Source organism: Chanodichthys erythropterus, chromosome 13 (genome assembly GCF_024489055.1).
Source record: "Chanodichthys erythropterus isolate Z2021 chromosome 13, ASM2448905v1, whole genome shotgun sequence".
Classification (NCBI taxonomy): Eukaryota; Metazoa; Chordata; class Actinopteri; order Cypriniformes; family Xenocyprididae; genus Chanodichthys; species Chanodichthys erythropterus.
The window spans coordinates 9,629,231-9,656,087 of record NC_090233.1 but is presented as its reverse complement, the minus strand read 5'-3'; the positions used below and the strand labels follow the sequence as shown (position 1 = coordinate 9,656,087).

The following is a 26,857-nucleotide window of genomic DNA, read 5'->3' as shown; positions in this document are numbered from 1 at the left end:
AATGCAATTTCTCTAGAGCAGATCTGATGTATTAGAGTAGTACTGTCATTCCAACCACTTAGCATTACATTGTAGGCACTCCCCAAGAAGAAGAATCTTTTATGCAACCCAGATATGACTCAAAGCCACAGTACACTTTTAGAAGAAAGGTATTTCTTGGAAATCATTTTAAAGTTCAATCAGAGACAATGATGTGTAACTTAGGCACCGCACACAAATCCTCACAGAAAGTATCAATTGAAGATTGGAGACCTCACACAACTGCTTTTCTGCACAGTCTCAGATGACCCAGATGGGACTCGAACCCACAATCCTCAGCTCCGAAGGCTGATGCCTTATCCATTAGGCCACTGGGCCACAACTGCACACAACATAATTAGTACTGCGCCACTAGAAAATTACTTTCATAGCGTTGCATAATATTTTCAAAAAGTGGTACTCTTTAATAAAGTTTTTGATGAGCAAGATGTGAGTCAATCGCACAATACTTAAACTCTGTATACGAATACTCACAGCAAGTATAAATCAAAAATCAAAGAATGCTAAAACGCACACAACTGGTTTTCTGCACAGTCTCAGATGACCCAGATGGGACTCGAACCCACAATCCTCAGCTCCGAAGGCTGATGCCTTATCCATTAGGCCACTGGGCCACAATTGCAAGTCGCATAATTAGTACTGAGGCACTAAAATATTACTTTCATAGTGTTACATAATATTTAAAAAAAGTAGCACTCTTTAAGAAAGTTCTTGATGAGCAAGATGTGAGTCAATCGCACAATACTTAGCTCCAAAGTCTGGTCCCGCACATGCAATTTCTCTAGAGCAGATCGGATGTATTAGAGTAGTACTGTCATTCCAAGGACTTAGCATTACATTGTAGGCACTCCCCAAGAAGAAGAATCTTTTATGCCACCCAGATATGACTCAAAGCCACAATACACTTTTAGAAGAAAGGTATTTCTTGGAAATCATTTTAAAGTTCAATCAGAGACAATGATGTATAACTAAGGCACTGCACACAAATCCTCACAGAAAGTATCAATTAAAGATTGGAGACCTCACACAACTGCTTTTCTGCACAGTCTCAGATGACCCAGATGGGACTCGAACCCACAATCCTCAGCTCCGAAGGCTGATGCCTTATCCATTAGGCCACTGGGCCACAACTGCAAGCAAGGAAATTAGTACTGCGCCAGTAGAATATTACTTTCATAGCGTTACATAATATTTTTAAAAAGTGGTACTCTTTAAGAAAGTTTTTGATGAGCAAGATGTGAGTCAATCGCACAATACTTAGCTCAAAAGTCTGGTCCCGCAAATGCAATTTCTCTAGAGCAGATCTGATGTATTAGAGTAGTACTGTCATTCCAACCACTTAGCATTACATTGTAGGCACTCCCCAAGAAGAAGAATCTTTTATGCAACCCAGATATGACTCAAAGCCACAGTACACTTTTAGAAGAAAGGTATTTCTTGGAAATCATTTTAAAGTTCAATCAGAGACAATGATGTGTAACTTAGGCACCGCACACAAATCCTCACAGAAAGTATCAATTGAAGATTGGAGACCTCACACAACTGCTTTTCTGCACAGTCTCAGATGACCCAGATGGGACTCGAACCCACAATCCTCAGCTCCGAAGGCTGATGCCTTATCCATTAGGCCACTGGGCCACAACTGCACACAACATAATTAGTACTGCGCCACTAGAAAATTACTTTCATAGCGTTGCATAATATTTTCAAAAAGTGGTACTCTTTAATAAAGTTTTTGATGAGCAAGATGTGAGTCAATCGCACAATACTTAAACTCTGTATACGAATACTCACAGCAAGTATAAATCAAAAATCAAAGAATGCTAAAACGCACACAACTGGTTTTCTGCACAGTCTCAGATGACCCAGATGGGACTCAAACCCACAATCCTCAGCTCCGAAGGCTGATGCCTTATCCATTAGGCCACTGGGCCACAATTGCAAGTCGCATAATTAGTACTGAGGCACTAAAATATTACTTTCATAGTGTTACATAATATTTAAAAAAAGTAGCACTCTTTAAGAAAGTTCTTGATGAGCAAGATGTGAGTCAATCGCACAATACTTAGCTCCAAAGTCTGGTCCCGCACATGCAATTTCTCTAGAGCAGATCGGATGTATTAGAGTAGTACTGTCATTCCAAGGACTTAGCATTACATTGTAGGCACTCCCCAAGAAGAAGAATCTTTTATGCCACCCAGATATGACTCAAAGCCACAATACACTTTTAGAAGAAAGGTATTTCTTGGAAATCATTTTAAAGTTCAATCAGAGACAATGATGTATAACTAAAGCACTGCACACAAATCCTCACAGAAAGTATCAATTAAAGATTGGAGACCTCACACAACTGCTTTTCTGCACAGTCTCAGATGACCCAGATGGGACTCGAACCCACAATCCTCAGCTCCGAAGGCTGATGCCTTATCCATTAGGCCACTGGGCCACAACTGCACACAACATAATTAGTACTGCGCGACTAGAATATTACTTTCATAGCGTTGCATAATATTTTCAAAAAGTGGTACTCTTCAATAAAGTTTTTGATGAGCAAGATGTGAGTCAATCGCACATTACTTAGACTCTGTACACGAATCCTCACAGCAAGTATAAATCAAAATTCAGAGAATGCTAAAACTCACACAACTGGTTTTCAGCACAGTCTCAGATGGCCCAGATGGGACTCAAACCCACAATCCTCAGCTCTGAAGGCTGATGCCTTTTCCATTAGGCCACTGGGTCATAATTGCAAGTCACATAATTAATACTGCGGCACTAGAATATCACTTTCATAGCGTTACATAAAAAGATATGACTTGCCTGCACAGTCTCAGATGACCCAGATGGGACTCAAACCCACAATCCTCAGCTTATCCATTAGGCCACTGGGCCACAACTGCAAGTTTTCCGAATTGGTACTGCTGCACTAGAATATTACTTTCATAGTGTTACATAATATTTAAAAAAAAAGTAGCACTCTTGAAGAAGGTTCTTGATGAGCAAGATGTGAGTCAGTCGCACAGTACTTAGCTCCAAAGTCTGGTCCCGCACATGCAATTTCTCTAGAGCAGATCTGATGTATTAGAGTAGTACTGTCATTCCAACGAATTAGCATTACATTGTAGGCACTGCCCAAGAAGAAGAACCTTTTATGCCACCCAGATATGACTCAAACCCACAATACACTTTTAGAAGAAAGGTATTTCTTGGAAATCATTTTAAAGTTCAATCAGAGACAATGATGTGTAACTTAGGCACTGTACACAAATCCTCTCACAAAGTATCAATTAAAGATTGGAGACCTCACACAACTGCTTTTCTGCACAGTCTCAGATGACCCAGATGGGACTCGAACCCACAATCCTCAGCTCCGAAGGCTGATGCCTTATCCATTAGGCCACTGGGTCACAATTGCAAGTCGCATAATTAGTACTGAGGCACTAAAATATTACTTTCATAGCGTTACATAATATTTTTAAAAAGTGGTACACTTTAAGAAAGTTTTTGATGAGCAAGATGTGAGTCAATCGCACAATACTTAGCTCAAAAGTCTGGTCCCGCAAATGCAATTTCTCTAGAGCAGATCTGATGTATTAGAGTAGTACTGTCATTCCAACCACTTAGCATTACATTGTAGGCACTCCCCAAGAAGAAGAATCTTTTATGCAACCCAGATATGACTCAAAGCCACAGTACACTTTTAGAAGAAAGGTATTTCTTGGAAATCATTTTAAAGTTCAATCAGAGACAATGATGTGTAACTTAGGCACCGCACACAAATCCTCACAGAAAGTATCAATTGAAGATTGGAGACCTCACACAACTGCTTTTCTGCACAGTCTCAGATGACCCAGATGGGACTCGAACCCACAATCCTCAGCTCCGAAGGCTGATGCCTTATCCATTAGGCCACTGGGCCACAACTGCACACAACATAATTAGTACTGCGCCACTAGAAGATTACTTTCATAGCGTTGCATAATATTTTCAAAAAGTGGTACTCTTTAATAAAGTTTTTGATGAGCAAGATGTGAGTCAATCGCACAATACTTAAACTCTGTATACGAATACTCACAGCAAGTATAAATCAAAAATCAAAGAATGCTAAAACGCACACAACTGGTTTTCTGCACAGTCTCAGATGACCCAGATGGGACTCGAACCCACAATCCTCAGCTCCGAAGGCTGATGCCTTATCCATTAGGCCACTGGGCCACAATTGCAAGTTGCATAATTAGTACTGAGGCACTAAAATATTACTTTCATAGTGTTACATAATATTTAAAAAAAGTAGCACTCTTTAAGAAAGTTCTTGATGAGCAAGATGTGAGTCAATCGCACAATACTTAGCTCCAAAGTCTGGTCCCGCACATGCAATTTCTCTAGAGCAGATCGGATGTATTAGAGTAGTACTGTCATTCCAAGGACTTAGCATTACATTGTAGGCACTCCCCAAGAAGAAGAATCTTTTATGCCACCCAGATATGACTCAAAGCCACAATACACTTTTAGAAGAAAGGTATTTCTTGGAAATCATTTTAAAGTTCAATCAGAGACAATGATGTATAACTAAGGCACTGCACACAAATCCTCACAGAAAGTATCAATTAAAGATTGGAGACCTCACACAACTGCTTTTCTGCACAGTCTCAGATGACCCAGATGGGACTCGAACCCACAATCCTCAGCTCCGAAGGCTGATGCCTTATCCATTAGGCCACTGGGCCACAACTGCAAGCAAGGAAATTAGTACTGCGCCAGTAGAATATTACTTTCATAGCGTTACATAATATTTTTAAAAAGTGGTACTCTTTAAGAAAGTTTTTGATGAGCAAGATGTGAGTCAATCGCACAATACTTAGCTCAAAAGTCTGGTCCCGCAAATGCAATTTCTCTAGAGCAGATCTGATGTATTAGAGTAGTACTGTCATTCCAACCACTTAGCATTACATTGTAGGCACTCCCCAAGAAGAAAAATCTTTTATGCAACCCAGATATGACTCAAAGCCACAGTACACTTTTAGAAGAAAGGTATTTCTTGGAAATCATTTTAAAGTTCAATCAGAGACAATGATGTGTAACTTAGGCACCGCACACAAATCCTCACAGAAAGTATCAATTGAAGATTGGAGACCTCACACAACTGCTTTTCTGCACAGTCTCAGATGACCCAGATGGGACTCGAACCCACAATCCTCAGCTCCGAAGGCTGATGCCTTATCCATTAGGCCACTGGGCCACAACTGCACACAACATAATTAGTACTGCGCCACTAGAAAATTACTTTCATAGCGTTGCATAATATTTTCAAAAAGTGGTACTCTTTAATAAAGTTTTTGATGAGCAAGATGTGAGTCAATCGCACAATACTTAAACTCTGTATACGAATACTCACAGCAAGTATAAATCAAAAATCAAAGAATGCTAAAACGCACACAACTGGTTTTCTGCACAGTCTCAGATGACCCAGATGGGACTCGAACCCACAATCCTCAGCTCCGAAGGCTGATGCCTTATCCATTAGGCCACTGGGCCACAATTGCAAGTCGCATAATTAGTACTGAGGCACTAAAATATTACTTTCATAGTGTTACATAATATTTAAAAAAGTAGCACTCTTTAAGAAAGTTCTTGATGAGCAAGATGTGAGTCAATCGCACAATACTTAGCTCCAAAGTCTGGTCCCGCACATGCAATTTCTCTAGAGCAGATCGGATGTATTAGAGTAGTACTGTCATTCCAAGGACTTAGCATTACATTGTAGGCACTCCCCAAGAAGAAGAATCTTTTATGCCACCCAGATATGACTCAAAGCCACAATACACTTTTAGAAGAAAGGTATTTCTTGGAAATCATTTTAAAGTTCAATCAGAGACAATGATGTATAACTAAGGCACTGCACACAAATCCTCACAGAAAGTATCAATTAAAGATTGGAGACCTCACACAACTGCTTTTCTGCACAGTCTCAGATGACCCAGATGGGACTCGAACCCACAATCCTCAGCTCCGAAGGCTGATGCCTTATCCATTAGGCCACTGGGCCACAACTGCACACAACCTAATTAGTACTGCGCGACTAGAATATTACTTTCATAGCGTTGCATAATATTTTCAAAAAGTGGTACTCTTTAATAAAGTTTTTGATGAGCAAGATGTGAGTCAATCGCACATTACTTAGACTCTGTACACGAATCCTCACAGCAAGTATAAATCAAAATTCAGAGAATGCTAAAACTCACACAACTGGTTTTCAGCACAGTCTCAGATGGCCCAGATGGGACTCAAACCCACAATCCTCAGCTCTGAAGGCTGATGCCTTTTCCATTAGGCCACTGGGTCATAATTGCAAGTCACATAATAATACTGCGGCACTAGAATATCACTTTCATAGCGTTACATAAAAAGATATGACTTGCCTGCACAGTCTCAGATGACCCAGATGGGACTCAAACCCACAATCCTCAGCTTATCCATTAGGCCACTGGGCCACAACTGCAAGTTTTCCGAATTGGTACTGCTGCACTAGAATATTACTTTCATAGTGTTACATAATATTTAAAAAAAAGTAGCACTCTTGAAGAAGGTTCTTGATGAGCAAGATGTGAGTCAGTCGCACAGTACTTAGCTCCAAAGTCTGGTCCCGCACATGCAATTTCTCTAGAGCAGATCTGATGTATTAGAGTAGTACTGTCATTCCAACGACTTAGCATTACATTGTAGGCACTGCCCAAGAAGAAGAACCTTTTATGCCACCCAGATATGACTCAAACCCACAATACACTTTTAGAAGAAAGGTATTTCTTGGAAATCATTTTAAAGTTCAATCAGAGACAATGATGTGTAACTTAGGCACTGTACACAAATCCTCTCAGAAAGTATCAATTAAAGATTGGAGATCTCACACAACTGCTTTTCTGCACAGTCTCAGATGACCCAGATGGGACTCGAACCCACAATCCTCAGCTCCGAAGGCTGATGCCTTATCCATTAGGCCACTGGGTCACAATTGCAAGTCGCATAATTAGTACTGAGGCACTAAAATATTACTTTCATAGCGTTACATAATATTTTTAAAAAGTGGTACACTTTAAGAAAGTTTTTGATGAGCAAGATGTGAGTCAATCGCACAATACTTAGCTCAAAAGTCTGGTCCCGCAAATGCAATTTCTCTAGAGCAGATCTGATGTATTAGAGTAGTACTGTCATTCCAACCACTTAGCATTACATTGTAGGCACTCCCCAAGAAGAAGAATCTTTTATGCAACCCAGATATGACTCAAAGCCACAGTACACTTTTAGAAGAAAGGTATTTCTTGGAAATCATTTTAAAGTTCAATCAGAGACAATGATGTGTAACTTAGGCACCGCACACAAATCCTCACAGAAAGTATCAATTGAAGATTGGAGACCTCACACAACTGCTTTTCTGCACAGTCTCAGATGACCCAGATGGGACTCGAACCCACAATCCTCAGCTCCGAAGGCTGATGCCTTATCCATTAGGCCACTGGGCCACAATTGCAAGTCGCATAATTAGTACTGAGGCACTAAAATATTACTTTCATAGTGTTACATAATATTTTCAAAAAGTGGTACTCTTTAATAAAGTTTTTGATGAGCAAGATGTGAGTCAATCGCACAATACTTAAACTCTGTATACGAATACTCACAGCAAGTATAAATCAAAAATCAAAGAATGCTAAAACGCACACAACTGGTTTTCTGCACAGTCTCAGATGACCCAGATGGGACTCGAACCCACAATCCTCAGCTCCGAAGGCTAATGCCTTATCCATTAGGCCACTGGGCCACAACTGCACACAACATAATTAGTACTGCGCCACTAGAAAATTACTTTCATAGCGTTGCATAATATTTTCAAAAAGTGGTACTCTTTAATAAAGTTTTTGATGAGCAAGATGTGAGTCAATCGCACAATACTTAAACTCTGTATACGAATACTCACAGCAAGTATAAATCAAAAATCAAAGAATGCTAAAACGCACACAACTGGTTTTCTGCACAGTCTCAGATGACCCAGATGGGACTCGAACCCACAATCCTCAGCTCCGAAGGCTGATGCCTTATCCATTAGGCCACTGAGCCACAATTGCAAGTCGCATAATTAGTACTGAGGCACTAAAATATTACTTTCATAGCGTTACATAATATTTTTAAAAAGTGGTACACTTTAAGAAAGTTTTTGATGAGCAAGATGTGAGTCAATCGCACAATACTTAGCTCAAAAGTCTGGTCCCGCAAATGCAATTTCTCTAGAGCAGATCTGATGTATTAGAGTAGTACTGTCATTCCAACCACTTAGCATTACATTGTAGGCACTCCCCAAGAAGAAGAATCTTTTATGCAACCCAGATATGACTCAAAGCCACAGTACACTTTTAGAAGAAAGGTATTTCTTGGAAATCATTTTAAAGTTCAATCAGAGACAATGATGTGTAACTTAGGCACCGCACACAAATCCTCACAGAAAGTATCAATTGAAGATTGGAGACCTCACACAACTGCTTTTCTGCACAGTCTCAGATGACCCAGATGGGACTCGAACCCACAATCCTCAGCTCCGAAGGCTGATGCCTTATCCATTAGGCCACTGGGCCACAACTGCACACAACATAATTAGTACTGCGCCACTAGAAGATTACTTTCATAGCGTTGCATAATATTTTCAAAAAGTGGTACTCTTTAATAAAGTTTTTGATGAGCAAGATGTGAGTCAATCGCACAATACTTAAACTCTGTATACGAATACTCACAGCAAGTATAAATCAAAAATCAAAGAATGCTAAAACGCACACAACTGGTTTTCTGCACAGTCTCAGATGACCCAGATGGGACTCGAACCCACAATCCTCAGCTCCGAAGGCTGATGCCTTATCCATTAGGCCACTGGGCCACAATTGCAAGTTGCATAATTAGTACTGAGGCACTAAAATATTACTTTCATAGTGTTACATAATATTTAAAAAAAGTAGCACTCTTTAAGAAAGTTCTTGATGAGCAAGATGTGAGTCAATCGCACAATACTTAGCTCCAAAGTCTGGTCCCGCACATGCAATTTCTCTAGAGCAGATCGGATGTATTAGAGTAGTACTGTCATTCCAAGGACTTAGCATTACATTGTAGGCACTCCCCAAGAAGAAGAATCTTTTATGCCACCCAGATATGACTCAAAGCCACAATACACTTTTAGAAGAAAGGTATTTCTTGGAAATCATTTTAAAGTTCAATCAGAGACAATGATGTATAACTAAGGCACTGCACACAAATCCTCACAGAAAGTATCAATTAAAGATTGGAGACCTCACACAACTGCTTTTCTGCACAGTCTCAGATGACCCAGATGGGACTCGAACCCACAATCCTCAGCTCCGAAGGCTGATGCCTTATCCATTAGGCCACTGGGCCACAACTGCAAGCAAGGAAATTAGTACTGCGCCAGTAGAATATTACTTTCATAGCGTTACATAATATTTTTAAAAAGTGGTACTCTTTAAGAAAGTTTTTGATGAGCAAGATGTGAGTCAATCGCACAATACTTAGCTCAAAAGTCTGGTCCCGCAAATGCAATTTCTCTAGAGCAGATCTGATGTATTAGAGTAGTACTGTCATTCCAACCACTTAGCATTACATTGTAGGCACTCCCCAAGAAGAAAAATCTTTTATGCAACCCAGATATGACTCAAAGCCACAGTACACTTTTAGAAGAAAGGTATTTCTTGGAAATCATTTTAAAGTTCAATCAGAGACAATGATGTGTAACTTAGGCACCGCACACAAATCCTCACAGAAAGTATCAATTGAAGATTGGAGACCTCACACAACTGCTTTTCTGCACAGTCTCAGATGACCCAGATGGGACTCGAACCCACAATCCTCAGCTCCGAAGGCTGATGCCTTATCCATTAGGCCACTGGGCCACAACTGCACACAACATAATTAGTACTGCGCCACTAGAAAATTACTTTCATAGCGTTGCATAATATTTTCAAAAAGTGGTACTCTTTAATAAAGTTTTTGATGAGCAAGATGTGAGTCAATCGCACAATACTTAAACTCTGTATACGAATACTCACAGCAAGTATAAATCAAAAATCAAAGAATGCTAAAACGCACACAACTGGTTTTCTGCACAGTCTCAGATGACCCAGATGGGACTCAAACCCACAATCCTCAGCTCCGAAGGCTGATGCCTTATCCATTAGGCCACTGGGCCACAATTGCAAGTCGCATAATTAGTACTGAGGCACTAAAATATTACTTTCATAGTGTTACATAATATTTAAAAAAAGTAGCACTCTTTAAGAAAGTTCTTGATGAGCAAGATGTGAGTCAATCGCACAATACTTAGCTCCAAAGTCTGGTCCCGCACATGCAATTTCTCTAGAGCAGATCGGATGTATTAGAGTAGTACTGTCATTCCAAGGACTTAGCATTACATTGTAGGCACTCCCCAAGAAGAAGAATCTTTTATGCCACCCAGATATGACTCAAAGCCACAATACACTTTTAGAAGAAAGGTATTTCTTGGAAATCATTTTAAAGTTCAATCAGAGACAATGATGTATAACTAAGGCACTGCACACAAATCCTCACAGAAAGTATCAATTAAAGATTGGAGACCTCACACAACTGCTTTTCTGCACAGTCTCAGATGACCCAGATGGGACTCGAACCCACAATCCTCAGCTCCGAAGGCTGATGCCTTATCCATTAGGCCACTGGGCCACAACTGCACACAACATAATTAGTACTGCGCCACTAGAAAATTACTTTCATAGCGTTGCATAATATTTTCAAAAAGTGGTACTCTTCAATAAAGTTTTTGATGAGCAAGATGTGAGTCAATCGCACATTACTTAGACTCTGTACACGAATCCTCACAGCAAGTATAAATCAAAATTCAGAGAATGCTAAAACTCACACAACTGGTTTTCAGCACAGTCTCAGATGGCCCAGATGGGACTCAAACCCACAATCCTCAGCTCTGAAGGCTGATGCCTTTTCCATTAGGCCACTGGGTCATAATTGCAAGTCACATAATAATACTGCGGCACTAGAATATCACTTTCATAGCGTTACATAAAAAGATATGACTTGCCTGCACAGTCTCAGATGACCCAGATGGGACTCAAACCCACAATCCTCAGCTTATCCATTAGGCCACTGGGCCACAACTGCAAGTTTTCCGAATTGGTACTGCTGCACTAGAATATTACTTTCATAGTGTTACATAATATTTAAAAAAGTAGCACTCTTGAAGAAGGTTCTTGATGAGCAAGATGTGAGTCAGTCGCACAGTACTTAGCTCCAAAGTCTGGTCCCGCACATGCAATTTCTCTAGAGCAGATCTGATGTATTAGAGTAGTACTGTCATTCCAACGACTTAGCATTACATTGTAGGCACTGCCCAAGAAGAAGAACCTTTTATGCCACCCAGATATGACTCAAACCCACAATACACTTTTAGAAGAAAGGTATTTCTTGGAAATCATTTTAAAGTTCAATCAGAGACAATGATGTGTAACTTAGGCACTGTACACAAATCCTCTCAGAAAGTATCAATTAAAGATTGGAGATCTCACACAACTGCTTTTCTGCACAGTCTCAGATGACCCAGATGGGACTCGAACCCACAATCCTCAGCTCCGAAGGCTGATGCCTTATCCATTAGGCCACTGGGTCACAATTGCAAGTCGCATAATTAGTACTGAGGCACTAAAATATTACTTTCATAGCGTTACATAATATTTTTAAAAAGTGGTACACTTTAAGAAAGTTTTTGATGAGCAAGATGTGAGTCAATCGCACAATACTTAGCTCAAAAGTCTGGTCCCGCAAATGCAATTTCTCTAGAGCAGATCTGATGTATTAGAGTAGTACTGTCATTCCAACCACTTAGCATTACATTGTAGGCACTCCCCAAGAAGAAGAATCTTTTATGCAACCCAGATATGACTCAAAGCCACAGTACACTTTTAGAAGAAAGGTATTTCTTGGAAATCATTTTAAAGTTCAATCAGAGACAATGATGTGTAACTTAGGCACCGCACACAAATCCTCACAGAAAGTATCAATTGAAGATTGGAGACCTCACACAACTGCTTTTCTGCACAGTCTCAGATGACCCAGATGGGACTCGAACCCACAATCCTCAGCTCCGAAGGCTGATGCCTTATCCATTAGGCCACTGGGCCACAATTGCAAGTCGCATAATTAGTACTGAGGCACTAAAATATTACTTTCATAGTGTTACATAATATTTTCAAAAAGTGGTACTCTTTAATAAAGTTTTTGATGAGCAAGATGTGAGTCAATCGCACAATACTTAAACTCTGTATACGAATACTCACAGCAAGTATAAATCAAAAATCAAAGAATGCTAAAATGCACACAACTGGTTTTCTGCACAGTCTCAGATGACCCAGATGGGACTCGAACCCACAATCCTCAGCTCCGAAGGCTGATGCCTTATCCATTAGGCCACTGGGCCACAACTGCTCACAACATAATTAGTACTGCGGCACTAGAATATTACTTTCATAGCGTTGCATAATATTTTCAAAAAGTGGTACTCTTTAATAAAGTTTTTGATGAGCAAGATGTGAGTCAATCGCACAATACTTAAACTCTGTATACGAATACTCACAGCAAGTATAAATCAAAAATCAAAGAATGCTAAAACTCACACAACTGGTTTTCTGCACAGTCTCAGATGACCCAGATGGGACTCGAAACCCAAAATACTCAGCTCCAAAGGCTGATGCCTTATCCATTAGGCCACTGGGCCACAATTGCAAGTCGCATAATTAGTACTGAGGCACTAAAATATTACTTTCATAGCGTTACATAATATTTTTAAAAAGTGGTACTCTTTAAGAAAGTTTTTGATGAGCAAGATGTGAGTCAATCGCACAATACTTAGCTCAAAAGTCTGGTCCCGCAAATGCAATTTCTCTAGAGCAGATCTGATGTATTAGAGTAGTACTGTCATTCCAACCACTTAGCATTACATTGTAGGCACTCCCCAAGAAGAAGAATCTTTTATGCAACCCAGATATGACTCAAAGCCACAGTACACTTTTAGAAGAAAGGTATTTCTTGGAAATCATTTTAAAGTTCAATCAGAGACAATGATGTGTAACTTAGGCACCGCACACAAATCCTCACAGAAAGTATCAATTGAAGATTGGAGACCTCACACAACTGCTTTTCTGCACAGTCTCAGATGACCCAGATGGGACTCGAACCCACAATCCTCAGCTCCGAAGGCTGATGCCTTATCCATTAGGCCACTGGGCCACAACTGCACACAACATAATTAGTACTGCGCCACTAGAAAATTACTTTCATAGCGTTGCATAATATTTTCAAAAAGTGGTACTCTTTAATAAAGTTTTTGATGAGCAAGATGTGAGTCAATCGCACAATACTTAAACTCTGTATACGAATACTCACAGCAAGTATAAATCAAAAATCAAAGAATGCTAAAACGCACACAACTGGTTTTCTGCACAGTCTCAGATGACCCAGATGGGACTCGAACCCACAATCCTCAGCTCCGAAGGCTGATGCCTTATCCATTAGGCCACTGGGCCACAACTGCTCACAACATAATTAGTACTGCGGCACTAGAATATTACTTTCATAGCGTTGCATAATATTTTCAAAAAGTGGTACTCTTTAATAAAGTTTTTGATGAGCAAGATGTGAGTCAATCGCACAATACTTAAACTCTGTACACGAATCCTCACAGCAAGTATAAATCAAAAATCAAAGAATGCTAAAACTCACACAACTGGTCTTCTGCACAGTCTCAGATGACCCAGATGGGACTCGAACCCACAATCCTCAGCTCTGAAGGCTGATGCCTTATCCATTAGGCCACTGAGCCACAATTGCAAGTCGCATAATTAGTACTGAGTCACTAAAATATTACTTTCATAGCGTTACATAATATTTTTAAAAAGTGGTACACTTTAAGAAAGTTTTTGATGAGCAAGATGTGAGTCAATCGCACAGTACTTAGCTCCAAAGTCTGGTCCCGCAAATGCAATTTCTCTAGAGCAGATCTGATGTATTAGAGTAGTAATGTCATTCCAACCACTTAGCATTACATTGTAGGCACTCCCCAAGAAGAAGAATCTTTTATGCAACCCAGATATGACTCAAAGCCACAGTACACTTTTAGAAGAAAGGTATTTCTTGGAAATCATTTTAAAGTTCAATCAGAGACAATGATGTGTAACTTAGGCACCGCACACAAATCCTCACAGAAAGTATCAATTGAAGATTGGAGACCTCACACAACTGCTTTTCTGCACAGTCTCAGATGACCCAGATGGGACTCGAACCCACAATCCTCAGCTCCGAAGGCTGATGCCTTATCCATTAGGCCACTGGGCCACAACTGCACACAACATAATTAGTACTGCGGGACTAGAATATTACTTTCATAGCGTTGCATAATATTTTCAAAAAGTGGTACTCTTTAATAAAGTTTTTGATGAGCAAGATGTGAGTCAATCGCACAATACTTAAACTCTGTATACGAATACTCACAGCAAGTATAAATCAAAAATCAAAGAATGCTAAAACGCACACAACTGGTTTTCTGCACAGTCTCAGATGACCCAGATGGGACTCGAACCCACAATCCTCAGCTCCGAAGGCTGATGCCTTATCCATTAGGCCACTGGGCCACAATTGCAAGTCGCATAATTAGTACTGAGGCACTAAAATATTACTTTCATAGTGTTACATAATATTTAAAAAAAGTAGCACTCTTTAAGAAAGTTCTTGATGAGCAAGATGTGAGTCAATCGCACAATACTTAGCTCCAAAGTCTGGTCCCGCACATGCAATTTCTCTAGAGCAGATCGGATGTATTAGAGTAGTACTGTCATTCCAAGGACTTAGCATTACATTGTAGGCACTCCCCAAGAAGAAGAATCTTTTATGCCACCCAGATATGACTCAAAGCCACAATACACTTTTAGAAGAAAGGTATTTCTTGGAAATCATTTTAAAGTTCAATCAGAGACAATGATGTGTAACTTAGGCACCGCACACAAATCCTCACAGAAAGTATCAATTGAAGATTGGAGACCTCACACAACTGCTTTTCTGCACAGTCTCAGATGACCCAGATGGGACTCGAACCCACAATCCTCAGCTCCGAAGGCTGATGCCTTATCCATTAGGCCACTGGGCCACAACTGCACACAACATAATTAGTACTGCGCCACTAGAAAATTACTTTCATAGCGTTGCATAATATTTTCAAAAAGTGGTACTCTTTAATAAAGTTTTTGATGAGCAAGATGTGAGTCAATCGCACAATACTTAAACTCTGTATACGAATACTCACAGCAAGTATAAATCAAAAATCAAAGAATGCTAAAACGCACACAACTGGTTTTCTGCACAGTCTCAGATGACCCAGATGGGACTCGAACCCACAATCCTCAGCTCCGAAGGCTGATGCCTTATCCATTAGGCCACTGGGCCACAACTGCACACAACAAAATTAGTACTGCGGCACTAGAATATTACTTTCATAGCGTTGCATAATATTTTCAAAAAGTGGTACTCTTTAATAAAGTTTTTGATGAGCAAGATGTGAGTCAATCGCACAATACTTAAACTCTGTACACGAATCCTCACAGCAAGTATAAATCAAAAATCAAAGAATGCTAAAACTCACACAACTGGTCTTCTGCACAGTCTCAGATGACCCAGATGGGACTCGAACCCACAATCCTCAGCTCCGAAGGCTGATGCCTTATCCATTAGGCCACTGGGCCACAATTGCAAGTCGCATAATTAGTACTGAGGCACTAAAATATTACTTTCATAGCGTTACATAATATTTTTAAAAAGTGGTACACTTTAAGAAAGTTTTTGATGAGCAAGATGTGAGTCAATCGCACAATACTTAGCTCAAAAGTCTGGTCCCGCAAATGCAATTTCTCTAGAGCAGATCTGATGTATTAGAGTAGTACTGTCATTCCAACCACTTAGCATTACATTGTAGGCACTCCCCAAGAAGAAGAATCTTTTATGCAACCCAGATATGACTCAAAGCCACAGTACACTTTTAGAAGAAAGGTATTTCTTGGAAATCATTTTAAAGTTCAATCAGAGACAATGATGTGTAACTTAGGCACCGCACACAAATCCTCACAGAAAGTATCAATTGAAGATTGGAGACCTCACACAACTGCTTTTCTGCACAGTCTCAGATGACCCAGATGGGACTCGAACCCACAATCCTCAGCTCCGAAGGCTGATGCCTTATCCATTAGGCCACTGGGCCACAACTGCACACAACATAATTAGTACTGCGCCACTAGAAGATTACTTTCATAGCGTTGCATAATATTTTCAAAAAGTGGTACTCTTTAATAAAGTTTTTGATGAGCAAGATGTGAGTCAATCGCACAATACTTAAACTCTGTATACGAATACTCACAGCAAGTATAAATCAAAAATCAAAGAATGCTAAAACGCACACAACTGGTTTTCTGCACAGTCTCAGATGACCCAGATGGGACTCGAACCCACAATCCTCAGCTCCGAAGGCTAATGCCTTATCCATTAGGCCACTGGGCCACAACTGCTCACAACATAATTAGTACGGCGCACTAGAATATTACTTTCATAGCGTTGCATAATATTTTCAAAAAGTGGTACTCTTTAATAAAGTTTTTGATGAGCAAGATGTGAGTCAATCGCACAATACTTAAACTCTGTACAAGAATCCTCACAGCAAGTATAAATCAAAAATCAAAGAATGCTAAAACTCACACAACTGGTCTTCTGCATAGTCTCAGATGACCCAGATGGGACTCGAACCCACAATCCTCAGCTCCGAAGGCTGATGCCTTATCCATTAGGCCACTGAGCCACAATTGCAAGTCGCATAATTAGTACTGAGGCACTAAAATATTACTTTCATAGCGTTACATAATATTTTTAAAAAGTGGTACACTTTAAGAAAGTTTTTGATGAGCAAGATGTGAGTCAATCGCACAATACTTAGCTCAAAAGTCTGGTCCCGCAAATGCAATTTCTCTAGAGCAGATCTGATGTATTAGAGTAGTACTGTCATTCCAACCACTTAGCATTACATTGTAGGCACTCCCCAAGAAGAAGAATCTTTTATGCAACCCAGATATGACTCAAAGCCACAGTACACTTTTAGAAGAAAGGTATTTCTTGGAAATCATTTTAAAGTTCAATCAGAGACAATGATGTGTAACTTAGGCACCGCACACAAATCCTCACAGAAAGTATCAATTGAAGATTGGAGACCTCACACAACTGCTTTTCTGCACAGTCTCAGATGACCCAGATGGGACTCGAACCCACAATCCTCAGCTCCGAAGGCTGATGCCTTATCCATTAGGCCACTGGGCCACAACTGCACACAACATAATTAGTACTGCGCCACTAGAAAATTACTTTCATAGCGTTGCATAATATTTTCAAAAAGTGGTACTCTTTAATAAAGTTTTTGATGAGCAAGATGTGAGTCAATCGCACAATACTTAAACTCTGTATACGAATACTCACAGCAAGTATAAATCAAAAATCAAAGAATGCTAAAACGCACACAACTGGTTTTCTGCACAGTCTCAGATGACCCAGATGGGACTCGAACCCACAATCCTCAGCTCCGAAGGCTGATGCCTTATCCATTAGGCCACTGGGCCACAATTGCAAGTCGCATAATTAGTACTGAGGCACTAAAATATTACTTTCATAGTGTTACATAATATTTAAAAAAAGTAGCACTCTTTAAGAAAGTTCTTGATGAGCAAGATGTGAGTCAATCGCACAATACTTAGCTCCAAAGTCTGGTCCCGCACATGCAATTTCTCTAGAGCAGATCGGATGTATTAGAGTAGTACTGTCATTCCAAGGACTTAGCATTACATTGTAGGCACTCCCCAAGAAGAAGAATCTTTTATGCCACCCAGATATGACTCAAAGCCACAATACACTTTTAGAAGAAAGGTATTTCTTGGAAATCATTTTAAAGTTCAATCAGAGACAATGATGTATAACTAAGGCACTGCACACAAATCCTCACAGAAAGTATCAATTAAAGATTGGAGACCTCACACAACTGCTTTTCTGCACAGTCTCAGATGACCCAGATGGGACTCGAACCCACAATCCTCAGCTCCGAAGGCTGATGCCTTATCCATTAGGCCACTGGGCCACAACTGCAAGCAAGGAAATTAGTACTGCGCCAGTAGAATATTACTTTCATAGCGTTACATAATATTTTTAAAAAGTGGTACTCTTTAAGAAAGTTTTTGATGAGCAAGATGTGAGTCAATCGCACAATACTTAGCTCCAAAGTCTGGTCCCGCAAATGCAATTTCTCTAGAGCAGATCTGATGTATTAGAGTAGTACTGTCATTCCAACCACTTAGCATTACATTGTAGGCACTCCCCAAGAAGAAGAATCTTTTATGCAACCCAGATATGACTCAAAGCCACAGTACACTTTTAGAAGAAAGGTATTTCTTGGAAATCATTTTAAAGTTCAATCAGAGACAATGATGTGTAACTTAGGCACCGCACACAAATCCTCACAGAAAGTATCAATTGAAGATTGGAGACCTCACACAACTGCTTTTCTGCACAGTCTCAGATGACCCAGATGGGACTCGAACCCACAATCCTCAGCTCCGAAGGCTGATGCCTTATCCATTAGGCCACTGGGCCACAACTGCACACAACATAATTAGTACTGCGCCACTAGAAAATTACTTTCATAGCGTTGCATAATATTTTCAAAAAGTGGTACTCTTTAATAAAGTTTTTGATGAGCAAGATGTGAGTCAATCGCACAATACTTAAACTCTGTATACGAATACTCACAGCAAGTATAAATCAAAAATCAAAGAATGCTAAAACGCACACAACTGGTTTTCTGCACAGTCTCAGATGACCCAGATGGGACTCGAACCCACAATCCTCAGCTCCGAAGGCTGATGCCTTATCCATTAGGCCACTGGGCCACAATTGCAAGTCGCATAATTAGTACTGAGGCACTAAAATATCACTTTCATAGCGTTACATAAAAAGATATGACTTGCCTGCACAGTCTCAGATGACCCAGATGGGACTCAAACCCACAATCCTCAGCTTATCCATTAGGCCACTGGGCCACAACTGCAAGTTTTCCGAATTGGTACTGCTGCACTAGAATATTACTTTCATAGTGTTACATAATATTTAAAAAAAAGTAGCACTCTTTAAGAAAGTTCTTGATGAGCAAGATGTGAGTCAATCGCACAATACTTAGCTGCAAAGTCTGGTCCCGCACATGCAATTTCTCTAGAGCAGATCTGATGTATTAGAGTAGTACTGTCATTCCAAGGACTTAGCATTACATTGTAGGCACTCCCCAAGAAGAAGAATCTTTTATGCCACCCAGATATGACTCAAACCCACAATACTCTTTTAGAAGAAAGGTATTTCTTGGAAATCATTTTAAAGTTCAATCAGAGACAATGATGTGTAACTTAGGCACTGTACACAAATCCTCTCAGAAAGTATCAATTGAAGATTGGAGACCTCACACAACTGCTTTTCTGCACAGTCTCAGATGACCCAGATGGGACTCGAACCCACAATCCTCAGCTCCGAAGGCTGATGCCTTATCCATTAGGCCACTGGGCCACAACTGCACACAACATAATTAGTACTGCGCCACTAGAAAATTACTTTCATAGCGTTACATAATATTTTTAAAAAGTGGTACTCTTTAAGAAAGTTTTTGATGAGCAAGATGTGAGTCAATCGCACAATACTTAGCTCAAAAGTCTGGTCCCGCAAATGCAATTTCTCTAGAGCAGATCTGATGTATTAGAGTAGTACTGTCATTCCAACCACTTAGCATTACATTGTAGGCACTCCCCAAGAAGAAGAATCTTTTATGCAACCCAGATATGACTCAAAGCCACAGTACACTTTTAGAAGAAAGGTATTTCTTGGAAATCATTTTAAAGTTCAATCAGAGACAATGATGTGTAACTTAGGCACCGCACACAAATCCTCACAGAAAGTATCAATTGAAGATTGGAGACCTCACACAACTGCTTTTCTGCACAGTCTCAGATGACCCAGATGGGACTCGAACCCACAATCCTCAGCTCCGAAGGCTGATGCCTTATCCATTAGGCCACTGGGCCACAACTGCAGCCAGTCTAATTAGTACTGCGGCACTAGAATATTACTTTCATAGTGTTACATAATATTTAAAAAAAGTAGCACTCTTTAAGAAAGTTCTTGATGAGCAAGATGTGAGTCAATCGCACAATACTTAGCTCAAAAGTCTGGTCCCGCACATGCAATTTCTCTAGAGCAGATCGGATGTATTAGAGTAGTACTGTCATTCCAAGGACTTAGCATTACATTGTAGGCACTCCCCAAGAAGAAGAATCTTTTATGCCACCCAGATATGACTCAAAGCCACAATACACTTTTAGAAGAAAGGTATTTCTTGGAAATCATTTTAAAGTTCAATCAGAGACAATGATGTATAACTTAGACACTGCACACAAATCCTCACAGAAAGTATCAATTAAAGATTGGAGACCTCACACAACTGCTTTTCTGCACAGTCTCAGATGACCCAGATGGGACTCGAACCCACAATCCTCAGCTCCGAAGGCTGATGCCTTATCCATTAGGCCACTGGGCCACAACTGCAAGCAAGGAAATTAGTACTGCGCCAGTAGAATATTACTTTCATAGCGTTACATAATATTTTTAAAAAGTGGTACTCTTTAAGAAAGTTTTTGATGAGCAAGATGTGAGTCAATCGCACAATACTTAGCTCAAAAGTCTGGTCCCGCAAATGCAATTTCTCTAGAGCAGATCTGATGTATTAGAGTAGTACTGTCATTCCAACCACTTAGCATTACATTGTAGGCACTCCCCAAGAAGAAGAATCTTTTATGCAACCCAGATATGACTCAAAGCCACAGTACACTTTTAGAAGAAAGGTATTTCTTGGAAATCATTTTAAAGTTCAATCAGAGACAATGATGTGTAACTTAGGCACCGCACACAAATCCTCACAGAAAGTATCAATTGAAGATTGGAGACCTCACACAACTGCTTTTCTGCACAGTCTCAGATGACCCAGATGGGACTCGAACCCACAATCCTCAGCTCCGAAGGCTGATGCCTTATCCATTAGGCCACTGGGCCACAACTGCACACAACATAATTAGTACTGCGCCACTAGAAAATTACTTTCATAGCGTTGCATAATATTTTCAAAAAGTGGTACTCTTTAATAAAGTTTTTGATGAGCAAGATGTGAGTCAATCGCACAATACTTAAACTCTGTATACGAATACTCACAGCAAGTATAAATCAAAAATCAAAGAATGCTAAAACGCACACAACTGGTTTTCTGCACAGTCTCAGATGACCCAGATGGGACTCGAACCCACAATCCTCAGCTCCGAAGGCTGATGCCTTATCCATTAGGCCACTGAGCCACAATTGCAAGTCGCATAATTAGTACTGAGGCACTAAAATATTACTTTCATAGCGTTACATAATATTTTTAAAAAGTGGTACACTTTAAGAAAGTTTTTGATGAGCAAGATGTGAGTCAATCGCACAATACTTAGCTCAAAAGTCTGGTCCCGCACATGCAATTTCTCTAGAGCAGATCTGATGTATTAGAGTAGTACTGTCATTCCAACCACTTAGCATTACATTGTAGGCACTCCCCAAGAAGAAGAATCTTTTATGCAACCCAGATATGACTCAAAGCCACAGTACACTTTTAGAAGAAAGGTATTTCTTGGAAATCATTTTAAAGTTCAATCAGAGACAATGATGTGTAACTTAGGCACCGCACACAAATCCTCACAGAAAGTATCAATTGAAGATTGGAGACCTCACACAACTGCTTTTCTGCACAGTCTCAGATGACCCAGATGGGACTCGAACCCACAACCCTCAGCTCCGAAGGCTGATGCCTTATCCATTAGGCCACTGGGCCACAACTGCACACAACATAATTAGTACTGCGCCACTAGAAGATTACTTTCATAGCGTTGCATAATATTTTCAAAAAGTGGTACTCTTTAATAAAGTTTTTGATGAGCAAGATGTGAGTCAATCGCACAATACTTAAACTCTGTATACGAATACTCACAGCAAGTATAAATCAAAAATCAAAGAATGCTAAAACGCACACAACTGGTTTTCTGCACAGTCTCAGATGACCCAGATGGGACTCGAACCCACAATCCTCAGCTCCGAAGGCTGATGCCTTATCCATTAGGCCACTGGGCCACAATTGCAAGTTGCATAATTAGTACTGAGGCACTAAAATATTACTTTCATAGTGTTACATAATATTTAAAAAAAGTAGCACTCTTTAAGAAAGTTCTTGATGAGCAAGATGTGAGTCAATCGCACAATACTTAGCTCCAAAGTCTGGTCCCGCACATGCAATTTCTCTAGAGCAGATCGGATGTATTAGAGTAGTACTGTCATTCCAAGGACTTAGCATTACATTGTAGGCACTCCCCAAGAAGAAGAATCTTTTATGCCACCCAGATATGACTCAAAGCCACAATACACTTTTAGAAGAAAGGTATTTCTTGGAAATCATTTTAAAGTTCAATCAGAGACAATGATGTATAACTAAGGCACTGCACACAAATCCTCACAGAAAGTATCAATTAAAGATTGGAGACCTCACACAACTGCTTTTCTGCACAGTCTCAGATGACCCAGATGGGACTCGAACCCACAATCCTCAGCTCCGAAGGCTGATGCCTTATCCATTAGGCCACTGGGCCACAACTGCAAGCAAGGAAATTAGTACTGCGCCAGTAGAATATTACTTTCATAGCGTTACATAATATTTTTAAAAAGTGGTACTCTTTAAGAAAGTTTTTGATGAGCAAGATGTGAGTCAATCGCACAATACTTAGCTCAAAAGTCTGGTCCCGCAAATGCAATTTCTCTAGAGCAGATCTGATGTATTAGAGTAGTACTGTCATTCCAACCACTTAGCATTACATTGTAGGCACTCCCCAAGAAGAAAAATCTTTTATGCAACCCAGATATGACTCAAAGCCACAGTACACTTTTAGAAGAAAGGTATTTCTTGGAAATCATTTTAAAGTTCAATCAGAGACAATGATGTGTAACTTAGGCACACAAATCCTCACAGAAAGTATCAATTGAAGATTGGAGACCTCACACAACTGCTTTTCTGCACAGTCTCAGATGACCCAGATGGGACTCGAACCCACAATCCTCAGCTCCGAAGGCTGATGCCTTATCCATTAGGCCACTGGGCCACAACTGCACACAACATAATTAGTACTGCGCCACTAGAAAATTACTTTCATAGCGTTGCATAATATTTTCAAAAAGTGGTACTCTTTAATAAAGTTTTTGATGAGCAAGATGTGAGTCAATCGCACAATACTTAAACTCTGTATACGAATACTCACAGCAAGTATAAATCAAAAATCAAAGAATGCTAAAACGCACACAACTGGTTTTCTGCACAGTCTCAGATGACCCAGATGGGACTCAAACCCACAATCCTCAGCTCCGAAGGCTGATGCCTTATCCATTAGGCCACTGGGCCACAATTGCAAGTCGCATAATTAGTACTGAGGCACTAAAATATTACTTTCATAGTGTTACATAATATTTAAAAAAAGTAGCACTCTTTAAGAAAGTTCTTGATGAGCAAGATGTGAGTCAATCGCACAATACTTAGCTCCAAAGTCTGGTCCCGCACATGCAATTTCTCTAGAGCAGATCGGATGTATTAGAGTAGTACTGTCATTCCAAGGACTTAGCATTACATTGTAGGCACTCCCCAAGAAGAAGAATCTTTTATGCCACCCAGATATGACTCAAAGCCACAATACACTTTTAGAAGAAAGGTATTTCTTGGAAATCATTTTAAAGTTCAATCAGAGACAATGATGTATAACTAAAGCACTGCACACAAATCCTCACAGAAAGTATCAATTAAAGATTGGAGACCTCACACAACTGCTTTTCTGCACAGTCTCAGATGACCCAGATGGGACTCGAACCCACAATCCTCAGCTCCGAAGGCTGATGCCTTATCCATTAGGCCACTGGGCCACAACTGCACACAACATAATTAGTACTGCGCGACTAGAATATTACTTTCATAGCGTTGCATAATATTTTCAAAAAGTGGTACTCTTCAATAAAGTTTTTGATGAGCAAGATGTGAGTCAATCGCACATTACTTAGACTCTGTACACGAATCCTCACAGCAAGTATAAATCAAAATTCAGAGAATGCTAAAACTCACACAACTGGTTTTCAGCACAGTCTCAGATGGCCCAGATGGGACTCAAACCCACAATCCTCAGCTCTGAAGGCTGATGCCTTTTCCATTAGGCCACTGGGTCATAATTGCAAGTCACATAATAATACTGCGGCACTAGAATATCACTTTCATAGCGTTACATAAAAAGATATGACTTGCCTGCACAGTCTCAGATGACCCAGATGGGACTCAAACCCACAATCCTCAGCTTATCCATTAGGCCACTGGGCCACAACTGCAAGTTTTCCGAATTGGTACTGCTGCACTAGAATATTACTTTCATAGTGTTACATAATATATAAAAAAAGTAGCACTCTTGAAGAAGGTTCTTGATGAGCAAGATGTGAGTCAGTCGCACAGTACTTAGCTCCAAAGTCTGGTCCCGCACATGCAATTTCTCTAGAGCAGATCTGATGTATTAGAGTAGTACTGTCATTCCAACGAATTAGCATTACATTGTAGGCACTGCCCAAGAAGAAGAACCTTTTATGCCACCCAGATATGACTCAAACCCACAATACACTTTTAGAAGAAAGGTATTTCTTGGAAATCATTTTAAAGTTCAATCAGAGACAATGATGTGTAACTTAGGCACTGTACACAAATCCTCTCAGAAAGTATCAATTAAAGATTGGAGATCTCACACAACTGCTTTTCTGCACAGTCTCAGATGACCCAGATGGGACTCGAACCCACAATCCTCAGCTCCGAAGGCTGATGCCTTATCCATTAGGCCACTGGGTCACAATTGCAAGTCGCATAATTAGTACTGAGGCACTAAAATATTACTTTCATAGCGTTACATAATATTTTTAAAAAGTGGTACACTTTAAGAAAGTTTTTGATGAGCAAGATGTGAGTCAATCGCACAATACTTAGCTCAAAAGTCTGGTCCCGCAAATGCAATTTCTCTAGAGCAGATCTGATGTATTAGAGTAGTACTGTCATTCCAACCACTTAGCATTACATTGTAGGCACTCCCCAAGAAGAAGAATCTTTTATGCAACCCAGATATGACTCAAAGCCACAGTACACTTTTAGAAGAAAGGTATTTCTTGGAAATCATTTTAAAGTTCAATCAGAGACAATGATGTGTAACTTAGGCACCGCACACAAATCCTCACAGAAAGTATCAATTGAAGATTGGAGACCTCACACAACTGCTTTTCTGCACAGTCTCAGATGACCCAGATGTGACTCGAACCCACAATCCTCAGCTCCGAAGGCTGATGCCTTATCCATTAGGCCACTGGGCCACAATTGCAAGTCGCATAATTAGTACTGAGGCACTAAAATATTACTTTCATAGTGTTACATAATATTTAAAAAAAGTAGCACTCTTTAAGAAAGTTCTTGATGAGCAAGATGTGAGTCAATCGCACAATACTTAGCTCAAAAGTCTGGTCCCGCACATGCAATTTCTCTAGAGCAGATCGGATGTATTAGAGTAGTACTGTCATTCCAAGGACTTAGCATTACATTGTAGGCACTCCCCAAGAAGAAGAATCTTTTATGCCACCCAGATATGACTCAAAGCCACAATACACTTTTAGAAGAAAGGTATTTCTTGGAAATCATTTTAAAGTTCAATCAGAGACAATGATGTATAACTAAGGCACTGCACACAAATCCTCACAGAAAGTATCAATTAAAGATTGGAGACCTCACACAACTGCTTTTCTGCACAGTCTCAGATGACCCAGATGGGACTCGAACCCACAATCCTCAGCTCCGAAGGCTGATGCCTTATCCATTAGGCCACTGGGCCACAACTGCAAGCAAGGAAATTAGTACTGCGCCAGTAGAATATTACTTTCATAGCGTTACATAATATTTTTAAAAAGTGGTACTCTTTAAGAAAGTTTTTGATGAGCAAGATGTGAGTCAATCGCACAATACTTAGCTCAAAAGTCTGGTCCCGCAAATGCAATTTCTCTAGAGCAGATCTGATGTATTAGAGTAGTACTGTCATTCCAACCACTTAGCATTACATTGTAGGCACTCCCCAAGAAGAAAAATCTTTTATGCAACCCAGATATGACTCAAAGCCACAGTACACTTTTAGAAGAAAGGTATTTCTTGGAAATCATTTTAAAGTTCAATCAGAGACAATGATGTGTAACTTAGGCACCGCACACAAATCCTCACAGAAAGTATCAATTGAAGATTGGAGACCTCACACTACTGCTTTTCTGCACAGTCTCAGATGACCCAGATGGGACTCGAACCCACAATCCTCAGCTCCGAAGGCTGATGCCTTATCCATTAGGCCACTGGGCCACAACTGCACACAACATAATTAGTACTGCGCCACTAGAAAATTACTTTCATAGCGTTGCATAATATTTTCAAAAAGTGGTACTCTTTAATAAAGTTTTTGATGAGCAAGATGTGAGTCAATCGCACAATACTTAA

At 40.0% G+C, this 26,857-nt stretch overlaps 47 non-coding genes across 47 annotated transcripts; all 47 read right to left on the bottom strand.

Moving 5' to 3' along the window:
- Positions 1 to 284: 284 nt before the first annotated feature.
- trnar-ucg (transfer RNA arginine (anticodon UCG)) lies at positions 285 to 357 on the bottom strand. Its single transcript has one exon. It is a non-coding gene; the product is annotated as a tRNA-Arg (tRNA).
- A 223-nt stretch (positions 358 to 580) lies between these two features.
- trnar-ucg (transfer RNA arginine (anticodon UCG)) lies at positions 581 to 653 on the bottom strand. Its single transcript has one exon. It is a non-coding gene; the product is annotated as a tRNA-Arg (tRNA).
- Positions 654 to 1,092: 439 nt separating this feature from the next.
- Positions 1,093 to 1,165, bottom strand: trnar-ucg (transfer RNA arginine (anticodon UCG)). The gene has a single exon. It is a non-coding gene; the product is annotated as a tRNA-Arg (tRNA).
- A 439-nt stretch (positions 1,166 to 1,604) lies between these two features.
- Positions 1,605 to 1,677, bottom strand: trnar-ucg (transfer RNA arginine (anticodon UCG)). The gene has a single exon. It is a non-coding gene; the product is annotated as a tRNA-Arg (tRNA).
- Positions 1,678 to 2,412: 735 nt separating this feature from the next.
- trnar-ucg (transfer RNA arginine (anticodon UCG)) lies at positions 2,413 to 2,485 on the bottom strand. The gene has a single exon. It is a non-coding gene; the product is annotated as a tRNA-Arg (tRNA).
- Positions 2,486 to 3,373: 888 nt separating this feature from the next.
- On the bottom strand, positions 3,374 to 3,446 carry trnar-ucg (transfer RNA arginine (anticodon UCG)). The gene has a single exon. It is a non-coding gene; the product is annotated as a tRNA-Arg (tRNA).
- A 439-nt stretch (positions 3,447 to 3,885) lies between these two features.
- Positions 3,886 to 3,958, bottom strand: trnar-ucg (transfer RNA arginine (anticodon UCG)). The gene has a single exon. It is a non-coding gene; the product is annotated as a tRNA-Arg (tRNA).
- Positions 3,959 to 4,181: 223 nt separating this feature from the next.
- On the bottom strand, positions 4,182 to 4,254 carry trnar-ucg (transfer RNA arginine (anticodon UCG)). Its single transcript has one exon. It is a non-coding gene; the product is annotated as a tRNA-Arg (tRNA).
- Positions 4,255 to 4,693: 439 nt separating this feature from the next.
- Positions 4,694 to 4,766, bottom strand: trnar-ucg (transfer RNA arginine (anticodon UCG)). Its single transcript has one exon. It is a non-coding gene; the product is annotated as a tRNA-Arg (tRNA).
- A 439-nt stretch (positions 4,767 to 5,205) lies between these two features.
- trnar-ucg (transfer RNA arginine (anticodon UCG)) lies at positions 5,206 to 5,278 on the bottom strand. The gene has a single exon. It is a non-coding gene; the product is annotated as a tRNA-Arg (tRNA).
- Positions 5,279 to 5,501: 223 nt separating this feature from the next.
- trnar-ucg (transfer RNA arginine (anticodon UCG)) lies at positions 5,502 to 5,574 on the bottom strand. Its single transcript has one exon. It is a non-coding gene; the product is annotated as a tRNA-Arg (tRNA).
- Positions 5,575 to 6,012: 438 nt separating this feature from the next.
- trnar-ucg (transfer RNA arginine (anticodon UCG)) lies at positions 6,013 to 6,085 on the bottom strand. The gene has a single exon. It is a non-coding gene; the product is annotated as a tRNA-Arg (tRNA).
- An 886-nt stretch (positions 6,086 to 6,971) lies between these two features.
- Positions 6,972 to 7,044, bottom strand: trnar-ucg (transfer RNA arginine (anticodon UCG)). The gene has a single exon. It is a non-coding gene; the product is annotated as a tRNA-Arg (tRNA).
- Positions 7,045 to 7,483: 439 nt separating this feature from the next.
- On the bottom strand, positions 7,484 to 7,556 carry trnar-ucg (transfer RNA arginine (anticodon UCG)). Its single transcript has one exon. It is a non-coding gene; the product is annotated as a tRNA-Arg (tRNA).
- A 1,031-nt stretch (positions 7,557 to 8,587) lies between these two features.
- trnar-ucg (transfer RNA arginine (anticodon UCG)) lies at positions 8,588 to 8,660 on the bottom strand. Its single transcript has one exon. It is a non-coding gene; the product is annotated as a tRNA-Arg (tRNA).
- Positions 8,661 to 8,883: 223 nt separating this feature from the next.
- trnar-ucg (transfer RNA arginine (anticodon UCG)) lies at positions 8,884 to 8,956 on the bottom strand. Its single transcript has one exon. It is a non-coding gene; the product is annotated as a tRNA-Arg (tRNA).
- Positions 8,957 to 9,395: 439 nt separating this feature from the next.
- Positions 9,396 to 9,468, bottom strand: trnar-ucg (transfer RNA arginine (anticodon UCG)). Its single transcript has one exon. It is a non-coding gene; the product is annotated as a tRNA-Arg (tRNA).
- A 439-nt stretch (positions 9,469 to 9,907) lies between these two features.
- trnar-ucg (transfer RNA arginine (anticodon UCG)) lies at positions 9,908 to 9,980 on the bottom strand. The gene has a single exon. It is a non-coding gene; the product is annotated as a tRNA-Arg (tRNA).
- Positions 9,981 to 10,715: 735 nt separating this feature from the next.
- On the bottom strand, positions 10,716 to 10,788 carry trnar-ucg (transfer RNA arginine (anticodon UCG)). The gene has a single exon. It is a non-coding gene; the product is annotated as a tRNA-Arg (tRNA).
- An 884-nt stretch (positions 10,789 to 11,672) lies between these two features.
- On the bottom strand, positions 11,673 to 11,745 carry trnar-ucg (transfer RNA arginine (anticodon UCG)). Its single transcript has one exon. It is a non-coding gene; the product is annotated as a tRNA-Arg (tRNA).
- Positions 11,746 to 12,184: 439 nt separating this feature from the next.
- trnar-ucg (transfer RNA arginine (anticodon UCG)) lies at positions 12,185 to 12,257 on the bottom strand. Its single transcript has one exon. It is a non-coding gene; the product is annotated as a tRNA-Arg (tRNA).
- A 223-nt stretch (positions 12,258 to 12,480) lies between these two features.
- Positions 12,481 to 12,553, bottom strand: trnar-ucg (transfer RNA arginine (anticodon UCG)). Its single transcript has one exon. It is a non-coding gene; the product is annotated as a tRNA-Arg (tRNA).
- Positions 12,554 to 13,289: 736 nt separating this feature from the next.
- On the bottom strand, positions 13,290 to 13,362 carry trnar-ucg (transfer RNA arginine (anticodon UCG)). Its single transcript has one exon. It is a non-coding gene; the product is annotated as a tRNA-Arg (tRNA).
- A 223-nt stretch (positions 13,363 to 13,585) lies between these two features.
- trnar-ucg (transfer RNA arginine (anticodon UCG)) lies at positions 13,586 to 13,658 on the bottom strand. Its single transcript has one exon. It is a non-coding gene; the product is annotated as a tRNA-Arg (tRNA).
- A 735-nt stretch (positions 13,659 to 14,393) lies between these two features.
- Positions 14,394 to 14,466, bottom strand: trnar-ucg (transfer RNA arginine (anticodon UCG)). Its single transcript has one exon. It is a non-coding gene; the product is annotated as a tRNA-Arg (tRNA).
- A 223-nt stretch (positions 14,467 to 14,689) lies between these two features.
- trnar-ucg (transfer RNA arginine (anticodon UCG)) lies at positions 14,690 to 14,762 on the bottom strand. The gene has a single exon. It is a non-coding gene; the product is annotated as a tRNA-Arg (tRNA).
- A 439-nt stretch (positions 14,763 to 15,201) lies between these two features.
- trnar-ucg (transfer RNA arginine (anticodon UCG)) lies at positions 15,202 to 15,274 on the bottom strand. The gene has a single exon. It is a non-coding gene; the product is annotated as a tRNA-Arg (tRNA).
- Positions 15,275 to 15,497: 223 nt separating this feature from the next.
- On the bottom strand, positions 15,498 to 15,570 carry trnar-ucg (transfer RNA arginine (anticodon UCG)). The gene has a single exon. It is a non-coding gene; the product is annotated as a tRNA-Arg (tRNA).
- A 223-nt stretch (positions 15,571 to 15,793) lies between these two features.
- Positions 15,794 to 15,866, bottom strand: trnar-ucg (transfer RNA arginine (anticodon UCG)). Its single transcript has one exon. It is a non-coding gene; the product is annotated as a tRNA-Arg (tRNA).
- A 439-nt stretch (positions 15,867 to 16,305) lies between these two features.
- On the bottom strand, positions 16,306 to 16,378 carry trnar-ucg (transfer RNA arginine (anticodon UCG)). Its single transcript has one exon. It is a non-coding gene; the product is annotated as a tRNA-Arg (tRNA).
- A 1,030-nt stretch (positions 16,379 to 17,408) lies between these two features.
- On the bottom strand, positions 17,409 to 17,481 carry trnar-ucg (transfer RNA arginine (anticodon UCG)). The gene has a single exon. It is a non-coding gene; the product is annotated as a tRNA-Arg (tRNA).
- A 223-nt stretch (positions 17,482 to 17,704) lies between these two features.
- Positions 17,705 to 17,777, bottom strand: trnar-ucg (transfer RNA arginine (anticodon UCG)). The gene has a single exon. It is a non-coding gene; the product is annotated as a tRNA-Arg (tRNA).
- Positions 17,778 to 18,216: 439 nt separating this feature from the next.
- On the bottom strand, positions 18,217 to 18,289 carry trnar-ucg (transfer RNA arginine (anticodon UCG)). Its single transcript has one exon. It is a non-coding gene; the product is annotated as a tRNA-Arg (tRNA).
- Positions 18,290 to 18,728: 439 nt separating this feature from the next.
- On the bottom strand, positions 18,729 to 18,801 carry trnar-ucg (transfer RNA arginine (anticodon UCG)). Its single transcript has one exon. It is a non-coding gene; the product is annotated as a tRNA-Arg (tRNA).
- Positions 18,802 to 19,024: 223 nt separating this feature from the next.
- On the bottom strand, positions 19,025 to 19,097 carry trnar-ucg (transfer RNA arginine (anticodon UCG)). The gene has a single exon. It is a non-coding gene; the product is annotated as a tRNA-Arg (tRNA).
- A 591-nt stretch (positions 19,098 to 19,688) lies between these two features.
- trnar-ucg (transfer RNA arginine (anticodon UCG)) lies at positions 19,689 to 19,761 on the bottom strand. The gene has a single exon. It is a non-coding gene; the product is annotated as a tRNA-Arg (tRNA).
- A 439-nt stretch (positions 19,762 to 20,200) lies between these two features.
- On the bottom strand, positions 20,201 to 20,273 carry trnar-ucg (transfer RNA arginine (anticodon UCG)). The gene has a single exon. It is a non-coding gene; the product is annotated as a tRNA-Arg (tRNA).
- Positions 20,274 to 20,712: 439 nt separating this feature from the next.
- trnar-ucg (transfer RNA arginine (anticodon UCG)) lies at positions 20,713 to 20,785 on the bottom strand. The gene has a single exon. It is a non-coding gene; the product is annotated as a tRNA-Arg (tRNA).
- A 439-nt stretch (positions 20,786 to 21,224) lies between these two features.
- On the bottom strand, positions 21,225 to 21,297 carry trnar-ucg (transfer RNA arginine (anticodon UCG)). Its single transcript has one exon. It is a non-coding gene; the product is annotated as a tRNA-Arg (tRNA).
- A 735-nt stretch (positions 21,298 to 22,032) lies between these two features.
- Positions 22,033 to 22,105, bottom strand: trnar-ucg (transfer RNA arginine (anticodon UCG)). Its single transcript has one exon. It is a non-coding gene; the product is annotated as a tRNA-Arg (tRNA).
- A 223-nt stretch (positions 22,106 to 22,328) lies between these two features.
- trnar-ucg (transfer RNA arginine (anticodon UCG)) lies at positions 22,329 to 22,401 on the bottom strand. The gene has a single exon. It is a non-coding gene; the product is annotated as a tRNA-Arg (tRNA).
- A 439-nt stretch (positions 22,402 to 22,840) lies between these two features.
- trnar-ucg (transfer RNA arginine (anticodon UCG)) lies at positions 22,841 to 22,913 on the bottom strand. The gene has a single exon. It is a non-coding gene; the product is annotated as a tRNA-Arg (tRNA).
- A 434-nt stretch (positions 22,914 to 23,347) lies between these two features.
- Positions 23,348 to 23,420, bottom strand: trnar-ucg (transfer RNA arginine (anticodon UCG)). The gene has a single exon. It is a non-coding gene; the product is annotated as a tRNA-Arg (tRNA).
- Positions 23,421 to 24,155: 735 nt separating this feature from the next.
- On the bottom strand, positions 24,156 to 24,228 carry trnar-ucg (transfer RNA arginine (anticodon UCG)). Its single transcript has one exon. It is a non-coding gene; the product is annotated as a tRNA-Arg (tRNA).
- Positions 24,229 to 25,113: 885 nt separating this feature from the next.
- On the bottom strand, positions 25,114 to 25,186 carry trnar-ucg (transfer RNA arginine (anticodon UCG)). Its single transcript has one exon. It is a non-coding gene; the product is annotated as a tRNA-Arg (tRNA).
- Positions 25,187 to 26,137: 951 nt separating this feature from the next.
- trnar-ucg (transfer RNA arginine (anticodon UCG)) lies at positions 26,138 to 26,210 on the bottom strand. The gene has a single exon. It is a non-coding gene; the product is annotated as a tRNA-Arg (tRNA).
- A 439-nt stretch (positions 26,211 to 26,649) lies between these two features.
- On the bottom strand, positions 26,650 to 26,722 carry trnar-ucg (transfer RNA arginine (anticodon UCG)). The gene has a single exon. It is a non-coding gene; the product is annotated as a tRNA-Arg (tRNA).
- Between the last annotated feature and the right edge of the window lie 135 nt (positions 26,723 to 26,857).